Source organism: Dysidea avara, chromosome 13, assembly GCF_963678975.1.
Source record: "Dysidea avara chromosome 13, odDysAvar1.4, whole genome shotgun sequence".
NCBI lineage: Eukaryota > Metazoa > Porifera > Demospongiae > Dictyoceratida > Dysideidae > Dysidea > Dysidea avara.
Window position 1 is genome coordinate 16,667,026 of NC_089284.1, and position 6,411 is coordinate 16,673,436.

Here is a 6,411-nt window from a genome sequence, read left to right on the forward strand (position 1 = left end):
TTCAGTCACAATTGTGTCAAGAATTTTCATAACAAATATGCCATAGTAATGCAATAATTGATCATGATATTATATCAGTTATTGCACAGCCCTATAGGGTACTCCCCAATGCAGTATGCAAGAGACAGAGGTACTTATAGTGGTATATACAGTAAATTATAGTACAACAGAATGGATGACTGGCTAATGTTTGAAAGACAATACCAATGCTCACCAATACTATGTGAACCCCAAGTACAAGCAAACCATCCTTGCAGCCAAATGATTGGTCTGACATTTCACAGTATATTCATTCCTGGTCCAAAATATTATAATTCCATTTAGACCTATCAACGTAGGGCCAACGATGATATGCCATGACTCATGTACCTCTTTTCGTCATGCTGTAAAGCACTTTTTTGATTCTGTGTAATCTGTTAGTTTGTCTTGTGTGTGCATGTGTTGTGTTTTCTTGCTTTTTGTACATGTTCTCTATGCAATTAATTTTTTTTTTGTATGCTATAGTAACTTATATGTATACGTATGTGTGTAATATTTTGGGAAAGCACCCTCGTGCAGGCCTAGCCTTTTGGTGCCACCCCTTCCTATTTGGATGAATTAGATAATAGATTAAAAATAAATAAATTTAAAAAATGTAGTGAAACCTGTCTGTTCTGGTCACCTTTAGGTTAAAAATTTTCTGATATTTACTATGAAGGTGGTTGCATTAGGCAGGTCACTTAGTACAGAAATGGGACTTTCTGGTTGGATTGTTTAGACTGGTGACCTTATCATACAGTGGCCTAATTAGACAGGTTTCACTGTATGGAGCTTGTGCTAGACTATATTGGTGGCGAATACTATCATGCATTACTCCAAGGGATTTTAGTATACTACAGCAGGCAATCACAAGCATACAAGACAATGGCAACCAGAGCAGACAATCACCCACTCTGGAATTGTAATATGTTGGGTATGGAGCAGGGCAATGTAGCTTATATGAAGTGATTTGGCGTTCATATACCGATGCTGCATAAGCCTCCCAAGTACAGGGCACAGACACACTACAGATTGGCCTGGTCACCGTGACATTATAATATTACACTGCACAGCTGTATGACACTGTTTCATCAATGTGGGTCCGTGATTGCATGGTAATTGTAACAGCACCTCGAGGCTACACTATCAAGAGGGACAGGCTGCAGATGTGCGGGACGCAATATACAAAAAGAATACAAAAAATCAATCACCTCTGTAAAAGAAAGTTCCACTGAAGACGACAGCGCACCAAGCCAGGGGATGATCTTCAATGAAACCAACTCTCGAACCGTAGCAAGCTTCTCATGAGACAACCTGAGTGCATGTATTTACTACACCGCCGTATTTACAATTCCCAATTACGCAGCATACATGACGGGTGATATCCCTGTCATTTGGGCTAATTTTATACGGGATATAACCCGTAAACTTTATCTAATCCAAAACAGCCAAGCTGTAAAAAAAGAGTGCGGCCCTCAAAAAGGCTATGGTGAAAAAAGATGTGAAATCCAAGGTGGCGGCCAAGAAATGGCTGTGATGGTAGGTTAATGGTAAAAATTTTAATAACGACAATTCAGGTGAATTTTGTGCCAATTAACCAAGCGGCACCAAATTCACCTGAATTGTCGTTATTAAAAATTTTACCATCACAGCCATTTCTTGGCCGCCACCTTGGATTTCACATCTTTTTCACCATAGCCTTTTTGAGGGCCGCACTCTTTTTTTACAGCTTGGCTGTTTTGGATTAGATTTCACTTCTTTTTGTATTTGTATACCCCAAAGCCGGTCATAGGCCGGCTTTGGGACTTTTTTAACCTATCTTTTTTTCTTTGCCACAGGAAGAAGAAAAGATGAAGCAGATGTACTTTAAATATTTTATCAGTAAATGTACAAATTATATATATAATACATATATTTATCACAGAACTCTCCAAGGTGGCTTCTTTGTAACTGAACGCTCTACAAGGTGACTTCTTCTAGCTGCTCTCTCTACAGGGTGAATTGTTTGTAGCTGAACAATCTACAATTTACAAGGTAACTTCTTCTAGCTGATCTCTCTACAGGGTGATTTGTTTGTAGCTGAACTCTCTACAAGGTAACTTCTTCTAACTGATCTTTCTACAGGGCAATTGGTTTGTGGCAGAATTTTTTACAGGGTGATTTCTTTGCAGCTGAACTCTCTACATGGTGGTTTCTTTGTAGCTAAACTCTCTACAAGGTAATTTCTTCTAGCTGATCTCTCTACAGGGTGATTTGTTTGTAGCTGAATTCTGTACAGGTGATTTGTTTGCAGCTGAGCTCTTTACAGAATGGTTTCTTTGTAGCTGAACTCTCTACAAGGTAACTTCTTCTAGCTGAACTATCTACATGGTGATTTGTTTGTGGCTGAACTCTCTACAAGGTGACTTCTTCTAGCTGATCTTTCTACAGGGTGATTTGTTTGTAACTGAACTATCTACAAGGTAACATCTTCTAGCTGATCTCTCTACAGGGTGATTTGTTTGTAGCTGAACTATCTACAAGGTAACTTCTTCTAGCTGATCTCTCTACAGGGTGATTTGTTTGTAGCTGAACTATCTACAAGATAACTTCTTCTAGCTGATCTCTCTACAGGGTGATTTGTTTGTAGCTAAATTCTGTACAGGCGATTGCTTGCAGCTGAGCTCTTTACAGAATGGTTTCTTTGTAGCTGAACTCTCTACAAGGTAACTTCTTCTAGCTGATCTCTCTACAGGGTGATTTGTTTGTAGCTGAACTCTCTACAAGGAAACTTCTTTTAGCTGATCTCTCTACAGGGCGATTTGTTTTTAGCTGAACTCTCTACATGGTGGTTTCTTTGTAGCTGAACTCTACAAGGTGATTTCTTCTAGCTGAACTATCTCTTTCCATAGTTGCATGAACTCCCTACAACTTGAGGTAACTTCTTCTAGCTGATCTCTCTACAGGGTGAATTGTTTGTAGCTGATTTCTCTACAGGGTGACTGGTTTGTAGCTGATCTCTATACAGGTTGCTTGTTTCTAGCTGATCTCTTGAATTCTCTTCAGGGTGACTGCTCTATATTAGGATGACTGCTCTATTAGAGTATCTCGATCTCGCACTTGCTGCACCAAGTTGGATTTCGTGTTATAACTCCGTGGCTTTAAGTATGATTCTTCTACACCATTGAAGAGCCTTTCTAAGATGATTACTCTATCTGTACAGCGATTTTCAAAGCATTACCCCAAGCAGTTTATCTGGTAGGCGTGGTAAGCAGTCGTTTTTTTTATTTGCTAATCTCGATTGCATAATTGTTACACACTGTTGGTTTTTTCATTGTATCTTCCTGGTTTTTAGCTTGATTTCTTTCAAACCACAAAAGGTTTGAGGTTCAATAGTTATCCTATTCACCCACCGATTTTCAGCTTCTTCCCATACGCGGTTTACTCTGTAGGCGTGACAACATATTGGTGTTATTTTTCGTGAATAATCGCTCATAACTCTTTGCCTGTTTATCGTATTCCAGCCAAAGTTAGTACCGAGATGCGCCTTTATACCCCCTTTCTGTGTGCCAAATTTCAAGGTAATCGGATATGGCGTTCGCGTTCTACAGCAGTTATTGTAAGTGTGCTAAAAGAGGAAGAAAAAGAAGAAAAAACGAAGAAACTAAGCCAATTTTTGAAGTCGCATATCTTGGGAACGCTTGAAGCGATTTCGCTCAAATTTGGAATGTGGAGTGCTGAAGTTGGAGGGAGTGTCCACAGAAAAAATCGTCTTGTTTCATCAAGGAAGCACAGAGCTACGGAGGTGCGAAAATTGCGTTTTCGTTCTGGTGTTGCGCGCCGGCTTCTTGGGCCGCACGACACACTACCGTGTGTCTTGATGCGAAACGGGTGTCGTCCATGTAAGTTGAGTTGTAAGTGTGATCTTTTGTTGTAGTTGTTCTTGAGTTATTACATTGGTGCCGAAACCCGGGACAATGGCTACATGAACTACGATCTGTTTACCAGAGTCTTTGGAAGATGGAAACGCTGTCATGGTTCAGGCGATTCGATGTGTGCGCCGCAGCCAATGAGTGGGACGCGGCCAAGAAACTAGCGGTGAGACTGCCTGCGTTACTCAGGGGACGTGCTTGGACCATTTACGAGTCTTTGAGAGAGACTGCATGACAACGCATCGTATGACGCTCTCAAGAAGGCCCGGCATAATCAGCAGATTCAATCCTGACACTGATGAGGATCGTCTCGCCGGCAGCCCGCGAGCAGCTAACACACAGACGTCTTCGAGAAGGAATCGAAAGCCTAGATCGAGATATGTCATCAATACCTCTTTGATATCTTATATTACATCAAGGTGCCTTCTCCTGTTATTTCGTACATTAGGCCCCTATTTGGTGATTATTAGTTTCTCATCCACCGCCCGCATCCTCCTTAAACTACCGCATGGTAAGCCATTATTTACTCTGCGCATGCTCAGAAGAACACGTGATACCAAACTGTTACAATTTTTGTTGATGAACACTACAATGCGCTATATATCACCAGGAGAACTGTTGTTTTCCCTTAGCAAATTGCTGCAGTGCCAGTTGCAATCGTGCTCTATCGACTTCATCAAAGCAGGCTTTCAGTTGACTGTCGAAAAACAGTTGGTGATCACGAAAAGTAGAATCAGCTGGTAAAGGAAATGTTTGTAGTAAGAAAGAAAGACAATTTGGACAAGGTCTGTACATAAGTGTGTTAATATTATAAAATAATGGCATAATGGTAATACCCTCCCGCCCGCATCATAATAATTAGAAAGGCTGGATGAGAAACTAATAATCACCGAATGGGGGCCTTACTAGCTGTTATTCAAAATTGTCAGCATATGTGTCTACCAAGAACTGGAACACGTCAGTATTTTCTATTCAACGAGGAGTTTTCCAGGGTGATACTTTATCACCTTTGTTATTCAACTTAGCCATTAATCCGTTATTAGCTTATCTCTCCACATCAGAGTATTGTGGCTACTCTGCTCAACTACAGGCTGCCAACTCTGTTGGGCTGCCTCCTGTTGAGACTGCAATCTATGTGTTATGGTCTGATTCCTCGGATGATTCACCATCTGGTTGGTACAGAGCAATCGTGACCTCTTATCATTGTGATGGCTCCTGTGATCTAGTTTATGATAATGGTGATAGTGAGCAGTCTGTGGATCTTCACACTGTGGAATGGTGCTATGCAGGCAGATATCGCAAAGTTTATCGCTCTGATAAACCTAATACCCAACCATCAACCTCTACTAGTGCAGCTGCTGCTCTACCTAAGATTTGTTATTCATCAATGCATATAGCAAAGGGTTTTGCTGATGACTTGACTGTCATCTCCAAAGATGTCAAGTCTCATCAGCAGGCTTTATCATCACTTGTCCTAAAGGCAATAGACATATGTTTTGAATTTCAACCTCCAAAGTGTATTTCCCTTTACTTTAATGGTCATTGTATGCTTTCCTCTACTGTATTTTCAATGGCGGCTGGGAATACCATTAATATCTGTAATGTGGATTGTACTAAGTTTCTGGGTCGCACTATTGGTGTTTCTCCAACTATTGCTCGATCGGTAGCTTCTGCTAACATGAAGCAACAAATTTTACAATTTTTACAATCCATCAATAAGTGTTCTGTTCGGGGAGAATATAAGATATGGATCTTAAAAAACTTTGTGTCTTCTGTTCTACATTTTCATTTAGCTGTTGAGAGGCTTACCTTGTCTTCTATTATTTCAGCACAGTCATCAGTATTGAAATTTGTGAAAAATTGGTCGAACCTCCCCAGAAATTGTACTCCTGGAACTGTTTTCCACCCGGATGTGTTGGATCTCCCCTTTTTACCACACCTGAAGCAATCAGCCAAACTTTCATACATTCTGGCTATTGAACGGTCAGTCGATCCACTGATTATAGATCTGCGACATTCTATTTTAGCTAACAGATCCGATATCTCTTCCACTGTCCTTGACTGTTTATCTGCTGCTAAGGCTTCAGTTGCCAACATTCACTCTGCAACTTTCAAGAACCATGCTCGCCACAACTTACGTTCTGCTCACATTGAATATTGGAAATCAAAACTGGAACCATTAACTGTTCAGAATAAATTTTTAGATATTGTAACTCTGGAGCAAGCTTGCCCTCTGTGGAAGAGATTGATGTATGGCCTCCCTGAAAAACAGCTGTCCTTCCTGCTACGTGCTGGTTGTGACACTCTACCAACCCCTATGAACCTGGCCAGATGGAACATCATTACTGATCCTAGATGTGCTCTTTGTCAAGCTCCTCAACCCACAACAAACCATATTTTGACTGGCTGTCCTGCTGCTCTAGATCAAGGCAGGTATACCTGGAGACATGATTCAGTTTTACAGGTCCTTGTTCATGGGCTC

At 40.8% G+C, this 6,411-nt stretch overlaps 1 protein-coding gene across 7 annotated transcripts in view; it reads right to left on the reverse strand.

Annotated features, from left to right (window-relative positions):
• Window positions 1-6,411, reverse strand: part of LOC136242697 (trichohyalin-like) — a 51,915-nt gene that overhangs the window by 14,279 nt on the left and 31,225 nt on the right. For 2 of the 7 annotated variants that reach the window (XR_010694616.1, XR_010694617.1), the window contains exon 1: window positions 1,230-1,365. The exons of the other annotated variants lie outside the window; for them this stretch is intronic. The gene's annotated coding sequence lies outside the window, so the exon portion shown is untranslated. Of the gene's footprint in view, window positions 1-1,229; window positions 1,366-6,411 lie in introns of those variants that run through there. 7 annotated transcript variants of the gene reach the window in all.